Genomic DNA, 25,020 nt, shown 5'->3' with positions numbered 1-25,020 from the left:
TCAGATGAGAATGGTGGGGTGTGTACCCTCATAGAGGTTATGAACAGGAAGTACATGTCCAGGCAAGTGAAATAGGCCTCAATGTGTATGACATGTTCAGCTCAAACATGAGAAGACATAAAAGGTTGACTCATTTTCTTCTTGTTTACCTCATGGCCACATCATGTAGTTTTGAGAAGAAAATGTTTCTTAGAGCTAAGTATCTAGTATTTCAAAATGGTGCTCCAAATTAGCTTGAGAGCGACAGTTTCATTTCCAATGTGCCAATCACAGGTAGCACAGAGCAACATCTTCCTCACTTGCCTTTGATTTCCAACACCGAGTCCTTGACCTAGGGCAATGTGAAAAAGTCATAATGTTTATTAGTTTCCTAAATACCCAGAGAGAAAACTTGTAACACTCCTGTGGATTGGAAAGGTGAGAATGTCATTATCAGTCATCCTAGGGCAGTTTTCCTGCTATCCCAATTACTGCTTGAACTGCTTCAAGGTTTTCTAACAGGAACCAGTAACATTCATTGTGGATCTTATGCTGTTGGGGTTTGTTGTTTCTTATTGTTTCTGAAGGAAACTGTAAACTAAAAAGAAAATGCTAGAGATGAAGAGATAGAACATTTAAATGAGAATAATATACACACATCAGACAGTCCCCTGGTGTTGCTTAGATAGTTCACAGTGGAATAAAATGTGAACAGGCACACTGACAGATTTGATAATCTCATTCAGACACAGCCTTCCTCATCAGCATAGGCTTTTGTCACATTTTAATTTTTCTTTCTTTTAAGGAGACCCCTGACTGTGATGGAATGCTAATCAGAGCCCACATTAATCAAAATAGGGACCAAAGCACTGAAATTGCTCCCCAAAGTGTTAATTATCCTCATTGTATAGATGAGCTGGCTTCTTTCACAGTGCAGAAAGCTATCTTAAGTAGAGAGGGCTCACAAGGTCCCTGGGTTGAGATTCCAAAACTGAAGCAGGCATGCACTGGGATCACTTAGCAACCAGGGAGTCTGCTTGCCTTGGGCACTTAACACAAATGCATTTAGCCAGGCTAGTCAACCGAGCAATTTCCTTCACCACCTGCAGTAAACTGCCTGTGGATTGCTTTGCTTTAAGCAACAGGAGACAGGTTTCTTGTTGGTTTATAATCCACGATTTCTATTCAGAGACTTTTAGAGATATGTCCTGAGTTTGAAACAGTTCCAGTCTGGCATGGACTAATGTGGCAGTGCATTTGCAGTGAGTTAAACTAGGTCCTCTCAGTGAACTATTTGAGAGAATCTGCTATATATTTTCCATACCTGTATATTATGAATATACATTCATATGGATAAAGTCAAATGAATCCAAGAAAGGGACATGTATAGTGAAGAAAGACTTATATAACCTATCTGTCAAACAAAACAGTGGAAAACATAAACTATGTTCATAGCAACCAGCTTCTCTTTCTCTTGAGCTACATAAAGAGACCCCCCAAGAAATAACGGGGGCCTCTCAGTACTGAGTTGAATGTCCTGCCACTTCCTTTACTATACATGCACAGCATGGACGTGTATTTTGCTCTTAATAAAACTTCCTGCTGTGTTGCTGCCCGTGTTCATCATTTCCAGTCTTTTGAACAAAGAACAAAGAATCTGGAAATACATAAGCAGATAGACAGCGTTTGTAACAAACTAGGTTGAGTACACTGGGGAACTGAAATGATACGTGCTTCCTTTGTAATCAAGGACCCGCCCACTGAAGCAGAGGCCAGTGCTTTTGGATGGTGTCAGGAGGAAATACCTTGGGAAAGAGTATACACTGAGGCAAGGAGAAAGAGAACGTGGACATTGACATGCCTGAAGAAGTTTCAAAAATGGAATCTGACCCCCCTTTTAAATACAAAGACAGTTCTGTATATTTTCACCTTCAATGGAGAGGTTATGGTAAAGAAATTTTGTGGTTGAATTCCATATGGGCCTCGTAGTTATGGGACTGATTTAGTATACGAATGATCCTTTCATTTAAAATTTTATTTTTCTCAAGACTCTTTTATGTTTGTGTTGCTGAATATAATCACCAAATATGTGTTAATGAAAGGAATTATAACCAGTACAAAGGAGGCTTCTCTAAAGTTTTAATATTCTTGTTATTCATTGCCATGGTCATCCCAAGGCTGGTGAATCTATTACATGCATTTGATATCTTAGCATCGCCATTTTTGTGATAGATATATACAGGCCAATCTCATTGCCAGCTACAGGTAATAAACATCAATAGAGATTGGTGCAGCACACCCTCAAAATGACATAAACTATGTCTCCCGAACTCTGATGGTCTCCATAAATGGTAGAACTTCACACTGATAGCTCATTGTATTTCTAAGAAGGCAACTGTGTTGTTGGGAATTTGTTGTCTGTGTTATTTTCTCAATGTTTTACCTTAAAATCTAATCTGTAATTTTAGGAGATAAGCAGGGTATCTTTAAGCTGAATTGCTACTGAATGAGAACATTTTGGCTACAGAGAATGCAAGATAATCAATTTGGCAAACAGGTTACATTTTTATGTGGCCTTATAACCTTTCAAGTACACAACATTTTCATCTGCTTTTTCCATGTATTCACAATAAAAATATCAATGTTCTGCTAACATTCTTGTCTCTGCCTTCATCTTTGTGCCTTCTTCAAGGTATTTTGATCATATATCATGAAGGCATTCCTTCCTTATCAATTCTGAGCCTTGACTTAATAGTACATTTAATTTTATTATTATATTTGTTCTAATGTTTATATAATTAGTTTTTTGAAAGGTAATTTTTCCATCTTTATCTCCTTACATTTGAAATGAATGAATGAATGAATGAATGAATGAATGAATATGAGAGGCACAGAATAGGGTACCTCACTGCCTTCCAAACATTCTTCTGTTCTACCTTACACTTTATGGAAAATATATTGTAGAAGTTCCTTCTCCAAACCTTTAGCATTTTTCTAACCTGAAATCAATAGAATGATATCAGTAGAAACAGAAAGATTCTGTTCCTAATGGAAAGGAAAGAAACAATAGAATAAACTTAACAAAACAAATGAGAAAACATTGCAGACTCTGACACCTACAGGAATAAATGTGTTTAAGGCAGCATTAATCTGCGGGTCCTACATACATTTGCTGGGAATATTTGATATTTTCCATAAAGTTTCCTAGTTGAGCAAGAAAGCATCCTACATGTACAATGAGCATTGTCTTTTCTTTCTATTCTATTCATTATATGATGATTATGTCTTTCTTGGAATTCAAAGTTAACCACATAAATGTCCAAGGCATATTCATAATACATGTTAAAGAAAAACTTCAGCTTAAGTTGTAAAAAACATACATCTATCTATATAGATATAGAAATGATTTATAGGTATGATTGGCCTCATCAACTATCTTTCACACATCATACAGAAATGTGTCTGAAAATGAATGAAAATTCTGAATGTCTCTGGAATTTTTTGCATTACAGGACTCTAATGCACCTTGATTCCTTCTGGATAAGAGTTTTTTTTTTAAGTCTAGACATTCTATAGTTAATTTTTTAGGCATAAAATTTTATTAAAGGCTGACAAAAAAGTATATGTGCTCCATGTGGATGCAGAAACAGAACCTAGGACCTCTGCAAAAGTAGTGGGTGACCTTAAATGCTGAATCAGCTTTCTAGCTCCTAAACACAGCATATTTAAAAGAGATGTCTTTACCCTTTATTTAATTATGTTCTTCAATTATAGCAAATATCAATGAGGCTATCAATAAACCAACTGCTCAATATGTGGTACTTAATATACACTCCAAGAACTTTGCAACCTTGGGAACTGAAGTTCTAATATCATCCTTTTGTGACACTCTTATTTAAAAAAAAAAAAATGAGTAACAATGACTATGTCAGTGTGTTGTTGAGGGCGTGCCAGATTTCTATTATCTAGATAAGATTGGATTTAAGGTCAGCTTCTTGTGCTTTGGCTATGCTCAGGGCTTGCTGAAGGAGGTTAGTTGAGTGGTATGATATTCCCCTTGCTTTTGTTTATGTGTTCTGATGTTGGTCCCTACCCATTTGATTACCCCTGCTGTTGGCTGGGTGTTTCTGATGCCAGCCAGGATATTACCTGCAGAGGCAGGTAATAATGTAGGCCTGAAAACAGAACTTTCTATATAATAGACTGTGGTGTTCGCCTTTGTTGCTTGTGATCCAGGTGGACCAAATGTTCCTGTTGTCTTTTATTTCTCATTGGAAAGACAGGCCAAGCCCTGGGCTGGACTATGGAGCTCAGGAAACCTCATGTATCCCCTTGTAGTTCACCTCTGCTGGATCTACCCCTGGTGGATCTGAAATGCAAGAGATTGGTGAGCGGGGGGATCTAATTTAGATGTTCCAAGGCTTGGCAGGCCTCTGCAGGAATGCAGGGAGAGTCCTGTGCCAGATGATGGTGCAGGGGAAAGCATGTAGATCACCTCTCCTGGCTATGCTGTGGGTGGTTCCTGAAAGACTCTCTAGTATCATAACAATGCTTGATCTACTTAATGGCTATGAGCTCTGGAGCACAATGTTATCTCTGAACACATAAGCAGGTTTACCAATAAGCACGCTTTGAAATTCAAGGTCTTACCATAAAAACAAGGAAAGACATTTTCTTAATGATAAAACTGCCATAAAAGTGTCGATAAAGACTGACAGAGAGCCGGGAGCCAACCAAGATGGCTCAGACTCAGGGCACCAAGAGGAAAGTCTGTTAGTACTATGACAGGGACGCTAAAAACTACTATTATTGACAAGGGCACCCAATGAAGCCTCACTGAATCCTCATGACTCATAATTTGCTGCTCAACTATGGTCTCTACGGAACAATGGAAATCTATTGTCCTCATAAAGCCAGTGCTGAGGAGAGGACTAAGTACCACAATGATGACTACATTAAATTCTTGCATTCTATTCGCCCAGATAATATATGTCTGAATACAGCAAGCAGATGCAGAGATTCAACGTGGGTGAGGACTGTCTGGTATTTGATGGCTTGTTTGAGTTCTGTCAGCTGTCCACGGGTGGCTCTGTCACAAGTGCTGTGAAACTTAATAAGCAGCAGATGGACATCACTGTGAACTGGGCTGGTGGCCTGCACCATGAAAAGAAGTCTGAAGCATCTGGCATTTGTTACAGGAATAATATCATCTTGGCCATCCTGGAACTGCTAAAGTATCACCAGAGGGTGCTGTATATTGACATTGATATTGACCATGGCAATGGCGTAGAAGAGGCCTTCTATACTCCATACTGGGTCATGACTATGTCCTTTCATAAATATGGAGAGTACTTCCCAGGAACTGAGGACCTACGGGATGTTGGGACTACACTGTTAACTACCCAATTCGAGATGGCATTGATGCTGAGTCCTATGAAGCCATCTTCAAGCCAGTCATATCCAGTGTAATGGAGATGCTCCAGCCTAGTGCAGTGAGTGGTCTTACAGTGTGGCTCAGATTCCCTGTCTGGGGATCAGTTAGGTTGCTTCAATCTAGCCATCAAAGGGGATGCCATGTATGTGAGTTTGTGAAGAGTTTTTCAATTTGCCTATGCTAATGCTGGGAGAAGGTGGCTACACCATCTATAATTTCCATGCTGGGCTTAGGAAACAGCTGTGTCTCTAGAGATCCCTAATTTAATTAGCTACCATACAATGACTACTTGGAATACTTTGGACCAGATTTCAAGCTTCACATCAGCCTTTCAATATGACTGACCAGAACACTAATGAATACCTGGAAAAAAATCAAGCAGTGGCTCTTTGAGAGCCTGAGAATGCTGCACCATGCTCCCGGTGTACAAATCCAGGCCGTACTGGAGAATGCTGTCCCAGAAGAAAGCGGTTATGAGGATGAGGATGAGGATCTGGAAGACCCTAACAAACGAATTTCCATCTGCTCCTCTGACAAACTCATTGCCTGTGAGGAAGAATTTTCTGATTCTGATGAGGAGGGGAAGGTGGTCCAAAGAACTCTTCTAACTTCAAAAAAGCCAAAAGAGTCAAAACAGATGATGAGAAAGAAAAAGATCCAAAAAAAAAAAAAAAAAAAAAAAAGGTTACAGATGAGGAGAAACCCAAGGAAGGGAAGCCAGAAGCCAAAGGGGTCAAAGAAGAGGTCAAGTTGGCCTGAGCAAGGTCTGCAGCTCCATCTTCTCCCAAAGTCCCTCACTTTCCCTCAATTTCTCAGATTTTGTATTTTCTATTCCTCTAAGTATTTATATAAAACACATTAAATATAACTTCCCCAGCAACAAGATAGGGACCAGAGACCAGAGCACAGGGCAATGATACTGGGAGACCTCTTCCTAGAGCTCCCTTGTCTGTCCTGCCCCAGGTCTTAGTTTTGAACCATGTAGGATCCAAGTGGAAAGAAAACCAGAACACAAAATTCTAAACTGCAAAGTACCTGCTTAGGAGCTCTGTTAAGATTCCCTCATTAAGCTTTGAAAAAAGGGAGACTAGGTAATATCCATTTTTAGATTGGCTCTGTTTATACCTTTCCACCTTTCCTAGACAAGCAGAAAAAAACTTATGTTGTCCCATCTTCCCCCAATTCTGTAGGTGGGGGTTGTTAGCCTAGCTTCTTTGTTATTATTTTATTTTTATTTTTTATTAAAAAATAAAGAGTTGATAACCTGAAAAGCAGGTTTTGTTTCTTCTGTTTTAAGGTGAAAGTTTCTAGTTTTATCTTAACTACACTCTTTCTACTTAAAAAATAAAAAATTCACTTTTTCCCATTTATAAAAATTGTAGTACTTCAGGGGATGAAATAATTAAAGTTGCTAAAAAGTACAACAGTATCTCTGTATTAAACCAGAAAGTAACGGGCGACTGTCTGGAAGCAATGGTTGTAAAAGAAATGTCTGGTAGAGTATAAGGTCTATAGAACTGACTTTTTGGAATACCTTGTATTTTCTTAAGAAGCTCAAAAATAAGTCACAATATGTTCATAGCTCTGCACACAGTTCCATTTAAAATAAACTTCTGCCTTTTGGGAAAACAATAAATTGCTCTCCTTTGGTCATTCTTTTGTCCACTGTCCTGCCTGTCAGTTCCAGTCTGATACAGACTTTTTAAAAATTAAATTATATTAAAAATTCCATCTTGCTTTAAAAAAATCATTCTATCAAAGCAATTTCCGTTAAGAGAAGACCTCCATATTTAAAAGACACCCAAATCAGCCCCTTTGCCAACCTCACTAAAATTGAATTGAAGCCTAATATTGACGTATAAAACTACATCGGGCAGTCTTTGGCTTCTGTAAGCTTATATATTTATCACTGTATAGAGTTATTAAGAAAAGTAGTTTTCTCATTTCTGCAACCTGAGATTTTGGAATTTTCAGCTAGGATTGAAAACTCATGGTTGTCATCATTAAGACTGAGACTACCTATTAGTAAAGGAAGTGGGTGGGAAAAGCAAAGGAGAGTGGGCCTTCAGGTTTAATCTGATTATCAAGACAAGCCATCAACTAGTTGTTATTCACCTTATTGCCCACCTCTAACTCTGCACTTCCTGACACACCCAGCATTACTCTTTCAACTTCCATATTGTCTATCCCTGTGAAACTGCAGTGGAAGCTTTTGTGCTCCACATTGAACCCATTCTTCTGCCCATTCCTTTGGAAATATCTGGAGCTCAATATTTTAAGCCTTTGATTACAATAACTCTAAACGGAATTAAATCAAATCTTTTCCTTCAAAGCCAATAACACAATCATATCCAAAGTTAATAGCAGTAAAGCATATTCTACCTTTTTATTGTGGAACTGAAATTTTCAATTAAAAGTACTTAGGATACCTGACAATTAACAAATTGGTGCCAAGAATAAAATCAACAAATTAATTCATGATTTTACCCAGTAAAACATACATACATACACACACATATATATATATATATATAGACTTTGAATATGAAAAACAATATTAATACTCATGACTCTTACACTGGAAAAAGGAAGCTTCACAAAAAAACCCATTTACAGATGTGATGATTGTTGTGGTAAGGACTCATGTTGAGTTTTCTTTTTCTTTTTCTTTTTTTTTTTTTTTTGTTTGTTTGTTTGTTTGTTTGTTTTTTTTTTTTTTTTTTTTTTTTTTGAAGGCTCCAGGAACTAAATCTGACATGGGACTTAACGGAATAAAGAATAAAGAAAGAATAGGCACACACACAAATGAACAGAAAAGCTGTGGTTGGGTGCCTTAGGTTCTTTGATGGAGAGGTAGAGCACACTGGAAGCTCATTAGGTTTATTATATAGAGTTCAACAGGGGGTGCGGTTGAACTACACACAGCTGAACAAGAAAGCAGGATTATGGTTTACAGCATAATCCTGAAAGCAGGCTTAGCTGAGCTCTGTAGAAGTAGTCTCTGTAGTGAACCCCGTTCAGGCATTAAAACCAGGGTGGAGAATGGTGAAGTATGGTGGATTTGTCTGTATGCAATGTCGATATTAATACTTGGACACTCCAGGAAGTCATTGCCAGACCTCTGAGCCCTGTTCAAAAAAGAACTCTTGCTCCAAAGTTTCTGAGGAATTGGAGTCTTTCACATGGCATGTAGTATCAACTATTTTCTCAGGACTTCACTATCTCAGTCTTCCTATGCTTCCCCACAGCTTTCTTTCATTTTTTCCTGGAAAACCTTCTTCCACAATTCCATTGATTTGTATCTAAAATAGCATCAAAATATACTCAGTAACACCTTTGACAGAACATCCTGTCGGTATCCCCTTCCAACCTGTTATCTCACTTGTTTTCAGTATATATTCTCTGGACTCATGAAGGGTTCCCTTTACGAAGCATAGAGCTCTGTGATATTTGCCAGATTGTGACCATTTAAACATGTCTAAGGTGGAGAGCTTTATTGCACCTAAATTTTACTAGACAACAAAATTTATAGATGTGGAATGGCACGATAACCCTGGTCTATGGGAAAACTTGTTAAAGGTAACTATGTCAGCTAAGTACTTTCCAGAAAAGAAATTAGTGGGGATATTTTTTTGTTGTTGTTGTTTCTGATGTAATTCAATGCCAGCTTAGGACAGTGTGCCACTGAATGAGTGAGTACCAAAATCAACTTAACAATACTCCATGGTATTGCAAATTTATTACAGGGCTGTTTTTCTGAAGTTCTCTGTGTAAAGTGAAATTGTATTCATGTGAATTAGAGGAGATAAAGGACAATGGATTATGTGTCAGGTCACCTAAGCCTTTGAGAAACATAGCACACAGATTTAGTCAAGGCTACTTACTCAGTAACCCAAATGGGACTCATAAAGTCCCCTTTATTGACAGTTTGGGCAATAAATTTTTACAGACAGAACCTTGCCATGACATCATGAAACCTTGAAATTTGAGATAGAGATTGTAAAAGAGTTGTGTAGTCATAGTCTGACTTTCTCTGTTTGTCTCTGTCTCTCTGTCTCTCTGCCTTTTTCTGTATCTGTCTGTCTCTGTCTGGATCTTTCTCTGTCACGTTTTCCCCTTTTACTCTTTCTTTCCTTTTCTTTAGCCTTTCCCTTTCTCTTCCTCTCTACATCTTTTGTCTTTGTCCTTGTGACTGCAAGAATTTTCTAGTTCAACAATTAATCATCCCTTCTATTATGTCTTGTCATAGCTGAAACCCCTAACAGACAGAGAGAACTGGTGATTTCTTTCAAGAACACAATCATACCTGACATTACAAGGTTTCCACCACCTTCACTGTTCTAATTCATGCATGTGTATACATGGGTATGAAGATATGCATCACTGGATGATGAGCAAGGCCACAGTTAGAACACTAAGCTGTTGGATTTGAACCCATTCTACCTCCAGTTCTGTATTCTGAGGATCTAGTTAGTGTCTTAGTTACAAATTTATATTAGAAATGGAACTTTCATACACCAATAGCACGTATTCCTTATCCAGTGGCAAGGCTGCATGGGGCATTACGTTTTAAAAGAAAGTATCAAGGTTTATTTTACGCAATAAAGGAGAATGAGAAAAGTGGAGGTAGTTCTAAAGATGGTGAGAGAATGGGGAGGGGAGAGAGAGAGTGAGAGAGAGAGAGAGAGAGAGAGAGAGAGAGAGAGAGAGAGAGAGAGAGAGAGAGAGAGAGAGAAACACTTTTCAAAATGTCTTTTCAAAATCACATATGGGTAGAAAACCTAAGATTCAGAAGAGAATTCTATCAGAGACATGACTATTATCTGAGGTTTAAGAATATCTTGTGGTGCAGGGAATGCAAGGGAAATTCGGGTAGGAAAAGAGAGTTTGTCATAAAGAATCAGAGAGGGCAGAAAGCTCAAAAGCATCAGGCTGAATCAGTGTTCATCCAGTGAGTTACAGGAATTATTCACACACTCTTATGGGTGAAATTCTGGAATTTGCTATGCTTTTTGCTCCTTCAAAGAAAAACACTTCATTTTTGGAGATTTTTTTACTCCATTGTCATTTTTCTGATGTCATGTTTTATGTAAAATATGAAAAAGAAATTCAGAATATTTTCTATAAAAAAAAAGAATATTTTCTATTTGTGGTATATATGTTACAGTTACTGTATATATTCTAATGAATGTCTTCTTGAGTTATTTATTATCCAGCAAGACCTAAGTGTGTATTGTGGAAAGTAGAAATGATGTGTAACTATATGATCCCTTGCTCTGGTACCTTGAATGAATTGCTCATGGGGACTGGCACGATTAGGAGACATGGCATAGTCATAATAGTTGTAGTATTTTTAGAAGAAATGTGATACTCTGGGTAAGTTCTGAGGCATCAGATAATCAAAGCAGACCAGTGGTTCAGACTCTCTTCCTGGTATGTGTTGATACAGATATAGAACTCTCAGCTCCTTCTCCAATACCATGTCTTCATGCACCCTGCCATGTTTCCTGTCATGATGATAACGAACTAAACTTTTCAACTGTAAGCCAGCACTAATTAAATATTTTTCTTTATAAGAGTTTCCATGATTATAGTGTCTCTTCACATAAATAAAATCCTAACTAAAAGATATGCATATCTACTAATATTGTCCTACAAATAGAATATGAATATACAATAACTGCATGAAAGAATTTGAAGCAGAGGAATATATAATACAATATTTTCCATGAACTAAACATTAAAAGTTCTATCCATTTCATATCCTCAACCCTGCTAAATCCTATGGGTTCTGCCTCTTTGCTTTGCACATTATCCTTATAGAAACAAAGTAATGTAGATTAAAACATTCAACTCATTTTCTTATCTCTGAGCCACTATCTTTTGATGTTCTTTCATTTCTTTCTTAACTCTATATGTATCAGTGGTTGTTTTTCTTTTTTCTTCATTCCACAGTCATGTATCTGCCACATATTCCAAGGCTTTTGTTGTTTCTATTGTTCTTTATGTAGAATCAAACTATATTCTACTTCAGCCCCTATGTCTAACCACTATGTAAAATATATATTTTTGCTATTACATATTCTGTACAGCATGCACTTGACTAAACAGCCTGCAACCTTTATAAATACTCTCCCACTGCTTTCCTAATGCTTGTGCTGTGATTGCTTGCTTAAATTGGAACTCAATTTTGGTAACCAGCATAAGCCTCTGAACTTGTGTGTAAGTATTTAAATCTGTTCTACTTTATGTATGCAAAACAAAATCATAAGCTTGCACGACAATCTTTGGTATTTAGTAACAGTATAAATAAGCTAAGTGATGAATCATTTCTGGAATACAGCCTTTTTCCTCAATGGATGCATTTCAAATATGAACAAAACCAAGCTGGTTATCCTATTCAAATTATAGAAGGTTGATTTTATCTCTAACCCACAGTACAAATGTGGAATGCCCTCCCATAAGACCTATGTTAGAGTCATGGCCCCACACTGTAGCTCTACAGGAAGTGATACAACTGTCTAGTGAAAAGAAATTAGCTCTTGAGGATATTCCCATGAAAGGGATGTTGATACTTCAGCCCCATGTTTTCTCTTTCTTGGTTTCCAAGGCACCATACAATGAATAGGCCTCTTCCTTCATGTAGTTTAAATGTTATGCATTCCATTTTAACAATGTTCCCTACATACACATACAAAACATGGCATGAGAAAAATGCTCAAACATTTAACAAGGTCACATGTCCCACAATTTTTATAGCAGCCTTATTTATAACAGCCAGAAGCTGGAAAGAACCCAGATGTCCTTCAACAGAGGAATGGATATAGAGAGTGTGGTACACATACACAATGGAGTACTACTCAGCTATTAGAAACAATGACTTCATGAAATTTGTAGGCCAATGGGTGAAATTTGAAGCTATCATCCTGAATAAGGTAACCCAGTCACAAAAGAACACACATGGTATGCACTCACTGATAAGCAGATAATAGCCTCAGAAAGGACTGAATACCCAAGAAACAATTTACAGGCATTATGAAGTTCAAAAAGAAGGAAGGCCAAAATAGGGATGCTTCAGTCCTTCTTAGAAAGAGGAAATGCAAGGTCAAACAGAGTAACAGTGATTGAAGAAAAGGTAACTCAGAAGCCGCCTCACCTTTGGATCCACCATACATGCAGCCACCAAATCCAAGCACTATAGCTGGTCCCAAAAGTACTTACTGGCAGGAACCAGATGGAGATGCCTCCTCATGGACTATGTTAGGACTCTATGTCCTAACATATGACTATGTTATATGTCATATAGATACAGCTGAGCATGCTTGCAGCTAACCATCGGACTAAACTCGGGGACCCCAATGAGGGTGCTAAAGAAAGGACCTAAGAAGCTGAAAGGGGTTGCAACTTCATGGGAAGATAACATTATCAACCAACCAAAGCCTCCAAAACTTTCATGGAGTAAAACTCCAACCTTTGAGCACACATTGAGAGACCTATTGATCCAGTTGCATATGGGGCTGAAGATAGCAGTGTCTGGCATCAATGTGAGAAGAGGCTTTTGGCCCATGGAGGGCATATTTTCCCAATGTAGAGGAAGCCAAGGCAATGTGGTGGAGAGGGTGATTAGGAGGGAGTGCACCTTTGTGAAGGCAAATGGACAGGGAGGGGGAGGATAACATCTCAAATGTAAATACAGAGTATCTAATAAAAATTATGAACAAAATAGTCCCATCAGAAGGCAAGAAAATAAGAAAGAACTACAGAAAGAGGTCAGAGGGCTTAAAAACAAAGCATTCCACAACACTGCCTTGCTTTTAACTGTTGACTCAAATAAAAGGTCAACAAGAAAAAAATGTACTAAAATCCCAAGTCAAAAATGAACCTGATGTTCTTTTGAGTGGCTTCTGTCATTCATAAGTCATGACAGAAGGTTTCCTAACACAGATTTTCTAGGTGTGACAGAGAACTGCTCAGAGTACCCTACAGCCCCCACGTCAGAGCTCACATCGCCCAAGCAGGTCAGCCTTTACACTACCACCAAATGTCTTCTGTGCTTTAGTTTTAAAATGTCTCACATGGCTCATGCATCTGAAAACATGGTTCTCAGAGGGTAGCACTGCTTGTGGGGGAAGTGTGGAACCTTTAGGAGATTGGGGCTCACTAGAGGAAGGTCATTGTGGGGAAGGAAATTATGAGTTAAGACATCCAGGCCTATGTTGGTCAAGAGTTCCTCTCTGTTTCCTGAACAACCTAGTGTTAACGTGGCCCCAATGCCATGTTTTCCCTGTCACAATGACCAGTTTCCCTCAAACCATAATAAAATTATCTTTCCTTAAATTCCCTCTTTTATCCATGACATTGAGAAAAGCGATGAACACATCTACAAAATTAGAAAAGCTATATCTTTCTCATGCATGCATGTCCTTCCTTTCCCACTGTCTCTTGATAAGCAACCAAGGCTTTTTATAGACATCAAAATGTAGAGAAACAAATGCATGTCAGGATCTCCCATGACCCTGGTTGTTCTGTCCTGTCTGTTGTCATCCTGTCACTTGTAAGCATCTTAAAGAAGAGGCTTCATATTTTACTACTAGTGACCAATCCTGTCTTTTTGTCCTGTTCTCCACTTGAAAATTGGCACATGCTGCCCTTCTGATCCTATAAAGAGCGTGATGTGTTTATAAAAAAGATAAAGAAAAAATATGTCCATGGTTTCAGCACCAATGTTAAGAAAAAGGTAAGGAGAGTAGGGAGTATGTTCTGTGGAGGGGTGGTGAGGTTTGGGGCAAGGAGGGTACCTCTGGCAGACCCATGTTGAGGTATCCCTTCCCCCTGAGGGACCAGCCACACAATGGTATAGTATAGAATAGAGTTTATTCAGGGCATGGGGAGGGGAGTTAAGAGGGTAGTAGGGGTAGAGAGAGAAGAGGAGTAGAGAGGTAGCGAGTAGAGGCAGGACATGAGCACATGGAGAGGGAGAGGAGAGGGAATGGGGTAAGGAGGGGCAAAGTGGGTAAGAGCAAGAGAGGAGAGCAAAAGCAAGAGAGGAGGAGGCAAGCAACCCATTTTATAGTGCCAGGTAACTGTGGGGTAGAGTTTACTGAATTCTAACAGGATGTATCTGTGAAAACTACTTATCCTTGCACAAATTTACATGATTATATTCCAGCTGGCTACCCACTTCCTGTCACACTTCCTCTTCACTCCTGTTCACTTTTTCATTTTCATTATCTTTCTGTTTTAACTTCTGACTTCACTGCTTTCATGTGCTCTCCCTAAGTGGTCTCACCTACCAACAAAAGTCACAAATCTTCTGTATAATGTGAAATATATACGTTATTTTACACTCTATTCATTTTCTCCAACAACATATGAAATCTCTTTCTAGGTGTAGATTGTTTTCAGCCCACCAAAACCCATGAACCAAAAATTAAGTTGGGATATAGGGAAAATATCGTGTTTGTGGACTTCATACTCAAAAGCCCAGTGGTAGATTTCTTACTCTTAATTATTATTGGACCTTGTAGAAGAACATTCCATTTTCTGTGCACTTACAAAATAAAAACAAAAATTATATTTTGAAGATAATATCTAACTATAAATTTCCTGAAATAATATTCTGCAGATAGTCATTGTTTCATCCATAGACCATTTGTTGATTTCCTGTGTCAATACCTGTCTGTTCCACTGTATCCTACTGTTCATTATGACATCACCATCCCACAGTAAATTCCACTCCATCCTTATTTCCAATAACTAGTTACATTGTATTGATTCTACTTCTTTAGATTTCTTACAATCCATTGCCAGAAATCTATTTATTTTGCTTAAACATTGTATTTTGTGTTAGTGTATAAACAAATAATTTCTTTGTCTCCCATTTCTCCAAAGCATCCATTTAATCATCATCAAAGCTTTTCTCTGTGTGTTCTTTTTCAGAACTGCATCAATAGCTGGGTTAGTCTCCCGTAGATGGTGCAGTATATGCCCTTATTGCCTGTAATACCAAGCATTGTTGAGCAGCTTAGATGTCCTTGCTTATTATGTTGTTATTTCTATTGTCTCTCAGGGTTTTTTTTTCTGCTACTTCTCACAGAAACACTTCCTTCTAGCAATCCTAGATTAGTGTATGCCATGTAAAAAACAATCCAAGCTGACATCCAACATCTTTTCTATCTGAACAACCTTCCAACTTCCTTTTGGATCCAGGAATGTTGTATTACCCTTTATATTGTTGTTTTTCATTTTATGTTATTTTACATTTTATATAAAGTCTTAAATTCCACATAAACTAAGTTATTTGAGAAAAATCAAAGAAAATACATTAAACTAGCCAAAGAAATACAATTAAGATACTAAAACAACTAAGGAAGGTAATTATTTCAACAAGGTCAACACTGTGCTGGTGACAACTATTGTGTCCACAAAAAAATTAAGGTCAAGTCAAGTTGTCTGTGAGCATTCACTCAATAGTTTATCTGTTAGCCCCATAATTTTGATTTAAGATTTTGTGGTACAGTAATCATGGCATGTCTTTTCATATGAAAAATGGCTGAATAATGTTGAATACATGAACTCTATTCTGAATTTGATAGGTTTTTGTTAAATATGACCAAGTATATTAATACCACTAGTATTTAAATAAAATAGCTTTGTACATTTAAGATACTCATATCCATTACCTGACAGCTTGCATATATCAGACTCCTGTTACAGTTATTACAACAAAATAGATGACATAAAATTATAAACCTCATCATTTTTCAGTTATTAAGTTGGATGGCATACATCTTTCTCATTGGGGTTGCAAAATGGAATCTTTTATGGAGTCCTTAAAGAAGAATCTATTTCCTATCCTTTCATAAATTTAGCAGATACCATCCATTTTTAAATTATGTTTTCTTTCTCTATTTTAAAATACATAATGTAGTATCACCTCTTTAATCATTATCCCATCGCTATTTCTCTCTCTGACAGCAGCTAGCAAGCCTCTACTTTAAAGAATATGGTGGTATATATGAATAATCCAGAATAACTACCCCAATTCAAGATCTTTAAGCTAATTATTTGTGCAAATTTTCTTTTAGTATACAAGATTTTGTATTCACTATATTTAGGAGTCATTGTAAGGGGCAAATAGTCTACCTTCTACATAATTCTCTTGAATACTCCGATTTATTATAGTGACTATGAATCTATAATCACAGACTCCAAGAAAAAAATAAATGTTGTTTTCATAGAATATAAAACTAAATGTGTAGGATTATATGCACATGCATGATTGAGGACATGTGAAATTTCATCTTTTTTTTTTAAAGATTAACTTTTAGCAAGAAATGAATTTACAAAATAACCAGCTCACTCCTGCTCCTTATACAAGAATAGAGAAGCCCCATCCATTTCTAGAAGGGAAATTTTTATATCTCTTCATATAAAATTGAGCATAGGTTCAATAAAAGTATGATTTACATTTCTTTGACTGTCGTTAAATGAAGCAAAAAAGAAAGAAAAGAAAGAAAGAAAGCCAACAAACAAGCAAACAGGCATAGCAAAACCATCTTTCCAGTCCTTGGAAGCTGTTCCATAAATGATTGGAATTTATTGACAATGTAAAAGGCATATGATGCTGAGCACACTTCTCACATCATATTCTGGGGAAATGATAATTTTTTACTATGTGAATAACGTCAAATTGTTTTACAAAGTACATGAGTGGCTGGGAGAAATGTTATGTGTCTGTCAGTTTTACTGTATAATACGGAAACAATTCTGGATAATGTGGTTGCAGCAAGACTGATGAAGATTGTTCATATGAGTCTGAAATAGGAACAAAACAGAAAATGTTGCTTGAAGATTATGAATTTTTCTTTATGACTTAAGACTGACATAATCAGTATCTCAGCAATATCTACTTCCTTATACAGCAAGCACTCAATAAATGCTTAATTTTCTACAAGAGAACCATATTTAGCCTTTTCTTCCTAGTCAATGGTAGCCTGATTCTATTCTTTCTTTTCCATCTAATTTACATCTAGGAAATATGATAGCCATGACAGTACAGGGCCTCTTACTATAATTATTTACCTTCCTTGTTCCAAACATTAGTCTACTCTCAAAACTCCTTCTTTATAATAGCAGCCTCAGACTTTCTGCAAGGATCTATTGCCTTCCTGGCCACATTATAATTATACATTATTAGTGAAGAACTGGAAAACTGCTGCCATTTCATTTTAACTCTCTGTCTTTTAAAAATAGAGCCTGGGGATAGATGAAGTAGACAAGATTAATATAATTCTCCCTTCCTTCCTGTTCCAAAGTTGCTTGCCTGCCCACATCTGGAAGAAATTATTTGGTGGATTAAAAGCCTTCCTCATGGGATTTGTAAAAAGAAATGATGCCTGCATGGAACTGGCTTTCTTGCTGCATGGGCCAGATGGATAGTGAAGGCTCAAGGGAAGGATCTTAAAGAACAGTCAGGCTTATACTGCATGAGGCAGCCATCAGACAGAGTCGACAAGTTTCTACATTGGTGCCTAAAGGTACCATAGTGTAGTTCCTCAGTGCTTTAAATAGAGCTAAATCACATCTTGCTGTCTTTTAGTCTTAGTCTAAGTTAGTAATTGGGCTTCCTGAGGGAAAATAATATACTATGGCTTGCAGAATATCCTTCCTCATAGGCCATTCCCTGGTCACCCATTGAAAATAATATTCTGGTTCAGGCAGAAAGCTATTATAATCTTGTGAAGAATCTGATAGGAGAAAAAAGTGAAGCTTCCCGCTACTGAAGATGGGATTTGCACAAATTCTCTGATTGCTATGTACAGAATCATACTTGCAACCATACCTTCCTCACCCTCATGGCCTGAAATACACAGAAACTATGAACCAATCTACTACTTTTCCCCTTAAGCTCCATCTATTGAGTTGTTGGTACACTGATCAAAAACTGATCTCCTTTTATGTTTATTTTGTTAATTTTTCAAACTAAGTATCCAGCACCAATCTTCTTCCACAGTATAGAGCAGCAGCCTTTTCAGTTGTCACTGTGAGTTCTAGGTCTCCTCTAGCACTGAATCAGATGAAAAGTCCCCCCATCTGCTGGAAAACAGTTAGATACAATTATTTGGGTTGCTGGGATGACGCCACATAATGTGATCGTACTTCCAGTTTTAATAGGGTTACATTCAGGAAAAAAATCACTTTAATTTGAGAATAATGTAATCTAAAAGTCATTTGATACCTCTAATCTAACCAAGCTGTAACAAACCTTAAATTCATCCACAATATTCACATTATGCTGGAGTCAGGAATTTCAAGAAATTCCTTATTGATAGCCTGGGGAAACAGTCAAATTTCTATGTTGCACCGTTTCTACTGAACACATAGCTTTCACATCAACATGAACTTAAAAGTTGAACCACTGCCAATCAGGATGCACTTGTCATTTATGGCTGTTTCACTGGATAGCTCCAAAGCATTCCTCAATATGCAAGTGATAATCAGCTTTCCCTCCACTGATGTGTCAAATACATGAGGTGATCAACCCAAAGGAGAGGTTTATTTTGGTTACAAGTTTTACCGGTTCTAGCCCACATTTAGTTAGTCCTGTTGGATTTAGACCAGTGACAATACAGTGAATTGTAGAACATAGAATGGTACAAAACCATTCAGGTCACAGATGGGACTGAAAAAATTAGGAAGGCTATATATCCTTGCATTCCCTTCAGGAACACACCACAAAGTGTCAAGCCTTTAATACATTGGCCTTTGGAGAATATTTCAATCATAAGAATGACAGGACCATTTATAAAATGGCAGTTGGGACCTAGAGAGATGGTTCAGTTAGTAAAGAGTTTTCTGACCAGACCTGAAGATTAGAGTTTGGATTCTCAGCACGCACCTCAGAAATCGATCTCTGGAGTCCATGTTTGTATGAAAACACTAATAAATTGGACACAGACAGATCTCTAAAGTTTTCTGGTCATTTCTAAGCTCAATGACAGACCTCTATCTGAAGAAACAAAACAGAAAGCAACTGTAGAAGGCATTTGAAATTGACCTTTGACCTCCATGTGTGCACACATATTTGCACGCACAAGAGTACAGACATGTATCCACAGATGTCTACACATCTTGATTCAGAACCTTACTCCACTCATCTCTCTGCTAAACCCTTGTGCTTGCATGAATTTCATTCAGACTAGAGATACTGCAATATTTACCGATATGTAACATATAAACAAATGCATACAAGTTGTTTAAATACAAACACGAATTTTCACAAAGTCAATACCCCAAGTCACAGTGCACCATTTGCTTCCCTAAAATCGGGAAATGCGACCTTCCTGTCACTGAGACTCCAGTGCTTGTATCAGGCTCCTATGGTCCAACAGCATTCTTGGTCACCAGTCTTTTGGTAAGCATGGCTTCTCTAGATAAACAACTGTTACTACTTCAGAGTAGGCACAGCTCTGTCCTTAGTGTCCTCATCTTTAGGCCTTAGCCTATGACTCTCAAGGATCAGAAAATGACAGTAATTTATATTCCATTCCTGTTACAACTCACATCTCAGAGTTCACTTTACTATTTTCAATAACCAGATTTCTAATACTCAATCAAACCATGAGCTGGGGCCTTCTTGGTAGCATTTTGGCTTATCCTTGTCCCCTCGTGTCTATGCCTTTGTTATGGCTGCCCTGTGTGTGTTATTTTTCTTTTATTGTACTATACATACTGTGTCCGCGATTTGACAAAAAGTAGCCCTGTGGTTGTAATTTCTGATCTATGAGCAATAAAATGCAGCAGTCCTTGCTTTCTTATCTCTAAACCCCACAGCAGCCAAGTGCCAGGACAGTATGTGCTCAGTAAATTGCTATGAACCACAAGCCACAAATCTGAATCACACTGTCTAACCATAAAGAAAAATATGAAATTACTAGCAATCATTTCTTCTGTCTTTTAAACTTCTAATGATTTTCTTATTCATAAATACTATGGGACAAATTTTAATACTAGTCTTATTTAAATAGAGAGATTTTTTGCATAGTTCCTTTAGTTATTCTATCCAACAACATTATTGTAGCAGAGCCCCTATCTCAGGTAAAGTTGTTACTGACAGTCTGAAAAGAAGACTATTTTTGGGATGGCTCTTGTCCCTGAGAAAATAAATACAGATTTTAAATGAACAAAGAGATTTTCAGAAATCAGAATGGATGCAGAGTGTTGAGGATGAGGGCAATTCCTTCAGACTGGAAGATGGAGCTCATTATAAAGTAAGTTACACTTCTAATGGCCTTGACAGTTTGGTTGGTCTGGGCATGTGAATGTTAGGGAAGGTACTCTGGAAACACTGTCAGAATAATAATGGGAAAAAGTATAGAGAAATGAAAAGTTAGGATGATATAGGATGATTAGTTGCTCTTGTTCACATATATATGTTGTATGTGTGTACATGTGTCTATATATAATATGTATGTATGCATATATAATATGTGTATATTATTTATATACATAAATACATACATCACAAAAACAGAACTAAACACCCTGAATCCATAATTTAAGCATCATCTCACAAGAAGTCGAAACTACTTCTTCTATATATTTTCAGACACAACTAAATCATCAAGGACCTGCTCTTTCTCTTTCATTCTATTATTCTTATCACTATGGATCAGTTGAAAGTAACTTTTAACTTTCACATCTTTTAATTTATTTAATATTTGTATTTAGATACAATGTATCATATATAATGTATTTACACATTTCAATGTGTATTCAATGCATAATCACATCATGCTGATTAGGATTTCTATCCACTCAAACACCTACCATTTTTTTGTGTTGGAGATTTTCAAATCATCTCTCTCAGCTATTTCTGAATGTAAAGAAAATTCCTACTAGCCTCACCACACTATCTATGCCTTACAGCATTTATATTTACTTCTAGAATCTAGTTGTACTTTGCTAACTTCTATCCACTGTCTCCTTAGCTACTTCTTCTCCATAGCCCCATTCAGATCCCAGTCATTCATGCCTTACAGCCACTAAATTAGATTAGTGGCTGTTTTTCTTGCAAATGGTCTCGATCTATTACAAACTTTCTAATAAGTAGATTCTTAATAAATGTAATACCTTGATTAAGAGCATATGAGCCAACGAGACCCCCCCACAAGCTCCCAGGGACTAAACCACCAACCAAAGAATACACATGTAGGTACCCTTTACTCCAGCTTCATATGTAGCAGAGCATTGCCTTATCTGGCATAAACAGGAGGGGAGTCCCTTGGTCTTATGAAGGCTCAATGACCCAGTGTAGGGGAATTCTAGGGTGGTGAGGCAGGAGTGCAGGATACCCTCAAAGAAACAGGAGGAGGTGGATGAGAGGGGTATTTTGTGTAGGGGAAACCTGGAAGGGGATAACATTTGAAATGTAAATAATGAAAATAACCAATAATTTTTTAAAGGAATGCATTCACTTTCTATTACACAGCATAAAACTTAGTGAATACAATTTTGCTAGAAAGATTTCATAAAATTATTATCTATTGCAATTACCAAAATTGTGAATCCATATGTGATTGAACTAAAGAGTCATGTATAAGGCTGATGAGCTTGTAGCTACTGGTGGATGACCTTGCTTTTGCTGAGAGGCTTACGCCAAATGAATGTGATGACAGTTCCAGACCTGTAACTCATCATAAGACTATTCATCATGAGTTTCCAAGTGTTTTTGTGTGTGCTGGAATCATTTCTTTATCAGGAATCTAGTCCCAGGATGGCTAAGCCACTCCGAAAACAAGAATCTTAAGAAAATGCTAAACCACACACACAGGCAGATCACTCATGATGGAAGCAATACTTCAGTGCCTAACTAGCCTCTCACCACTGGTGCACTTTGGTGTTGTTCATAACAAATGAATGTTGGGTGATACATCCAACCCATAGAACATACGTTCTCTATAATTTAACAAAACTATATATCTCTATATTATTATATCATCTCTACTCAAAGATTTACTGTTGGTAAATCCTAGTTTCTTGTTACATAAAATGTCCTTGAATTGTAGGAAATTTTGCTGAGAAAGATAGGATTTCAGTTTATCTTTGTATGGCCATGAAGATAAGAACTCAATGGCTATGTGAATAAAGGACTTTATAAAAATGTTCAGTATGAATATCAATAATGGACTCTGAATAGTAAATTAAATATTTGACTAATTTTCATAAACATATTGGTATATAAATTAAACTATAAAATACCTATATTAGTGTTTGTCTTTATTTCTTTTCTAAAGAACATGTTTATCATGTGTAAATATGTTATCTCAGCTAATTTTGATGGGACTTCTGTGTATCTAAATTCATTTACATAATTCTATAATTACCATGTCTCTATAATTCACTCGATATTCCAATGGAGCATAGATTAAATTGAAAGTTTATAAAAATTGAAAAAATACTTCATAAATAGATGCATTTATGTATAAACTCATTTTGGAACATAATAAATGCAATCACTTGCATATAGTACTTTTAAAATACCATTTTGTTACTCACTTTTATTTCATGATTAAATAGGAAAGGGGGTGTGAAATTTGTTTACGAATATAATATCCATACCAATAACATCATGTACTAAAATAGTGGGTTATTGTGGCTCAGTTGCAACCTGATGTAAATAAACCAGTCATTGTAAAGTGACTAAGTAACTTGTGAGCCCTATTACCATGAACCCCTTGGGTTTATATAATTAAGGAGATGTCAACACATTCAACAGTACAAAATGCAAATTCTAGTATCAGCAATGACATTACAGATAGACTAACTGACCAACAACCTCTCTATTTGCCTCTTGTCCACAAATATTCATACTTAAAGCAGAATTTCACATTATATTTTAAAATGGCGCCTCATTTTTATTTTCTCTTCTGTCTTCCTGTCAAATATTGGCACTAAAAGTACCAATATTGATTTGTGAGACTATGTGATTTTAAGGCAGCAGACTATAATGCTATAAAGTTTATGACATTTATTTAGATCCCCCTTTCCAGTCATTACTGTGCACAAAAGCCTCTGATACTGCTCATTTCTATGACCATGTTATAATAAACTGGGATGTTTCCTTGCATATTTATATAACAGAATATTATTTTCTGTACATTTTAAAGTACAAGAAACATGACAAAGTTGAGGAAAAATTATGCTAAAGGCTCATTGTTGATACGTTGCTATCCAAATTATTTTTCGATTATTCATTTTGATATGTGTAATTTATAGTCTTTTAATTGACAAAATAGTGTTTACCTATGAAGCAACATGATGATTTGAGATCTGTATATATTTTAATGTGAATTCTCATACCTAATTGGAGTTTTAGAGCATAAATAATTCACATTTTATTTCACTGCCTATAATAATATTTCTCTCATTCTGTAAATAATATGTTAATAAATGTCATTATGTATTTCTCCTCCTGTAAGACAATTTCAATTAGAATATATATATATATGTATTCTAAAATTCATATGTATATATATATATATATATATATATATACATATATATATATATGAGATTTGTGTATTTCTGACAGCATTTATTTTCTGCTACCTATAGTCTTCATTAGTAGGACTTTTATTTTAGGTTTATTGGAGAACGCCTTTTTAATTTTAATTGCAAATAATTCCAAGGCTCTGTCTGCTTTATCCAAACTGTCTAAATGATTTATATATTTGATAATCAAAAATTTAATGTCTGTTTAGTTTTCCATTAAATTCATTGCCATCTGCTACATTTCAGTTTCTATTCCATCTTCATTTCATGTCTGACTGGTATTAACTATTTGGGGTTTTTAATTGGTAAAAAAAAGTTTTCTCTAAAATTTTTTCTAAATAATCTACTAGTTCACTATTGATCTGCCATAGCACTGTAATGTTTCAAGTGAAGAGATGCATGTCATTGTCTGGATCTTTCTTGATACATCAACAAATATTCCTTTTTAACAGGACTCTAAAATGTGTTTTCATATATGATAGAACATGATCTTTATTTTTGAACTTTTTTGTCAAAATAGCATTGACTTATTGTATTCATATCATATTAAATACATTTTCCCAAGTTTTTTCTAAAGCCTCTTCTATAATGTGGACTGGCATATTAAATTTACACATAAAGTCAGGGAAGTTATATGTTCTTAATCTGTGAAACTCATCTAATAATGATTATAATGAATATTTTCCTGACATCTTTATTCTAAAAATATATTAGATATTAGCTTGAGGTCTAAAATACACAATAATGATGGTTTCATGATTCATTTCAGCATTAACATATTGGGATGTAGAGAGCTTGTCTTCTGTATAATATGTATTTTTATAGTTCTCTGTGTGTAAATTTAACAGTGAGTCTTTTTCTAAAAAAATTGTCAACACATAGATGCAGATATACAGTGCAGGGATATATGTGTGTGTCCGTATATGTGTGTGTGTGTGTGTGTGTGTGTGTGTGTGTTTCATTTTAAATGCCATAGGAATCATAGCATGAGCTCAATTTAGCACACATATTCAGTTAAAGGAGTTAATTTTTTGATAATTTTGGAAGAAGAT

At 36.4% G+C, this 25,020-nt stretch overlaps 1 protein-coding gene and 1 pseudogene across 2 annotated transcripts in view; both read left to right on the top strand.

Moving 5' to 3' along the window:
• NKAIN3 (sodium/potassium transporting ATPase interacting 3) overlaps positions 1-25,020 on the top strand; it is a gene marked incomplete at both ends in the record, with an annotated part of 591,633 nt that overhangs the window by 204,175 nt on the left and 362,438 nt on the right. The gene's annotated exons all lie outside the window — the stretch shown is intronic.
• Positions 4,718-6,172, top strand: LOC308437650 (histone deacetylase 1-like; annotated as a pseudogene). The gene has a single exon. The product of its transcript is annotated as a histone deacetylase 1-like (transcript).

Source organism: Micromys minutus (assembly GCF_963924665.1).
Source record: "Micromys minutus genome assembly, chromosome: 26".
NCBI classification, from domain to species: Eukaryota; Metazoa; Chordata; class Mammalia; order Rodentia; family Muridae; genus Micromys; species Micromys minutus.
The sequence above is the reverse complement of the archived record's forward strand: the minus strand, read 5'-3'. Positions and strand labels throughout refer to the sequence as shown.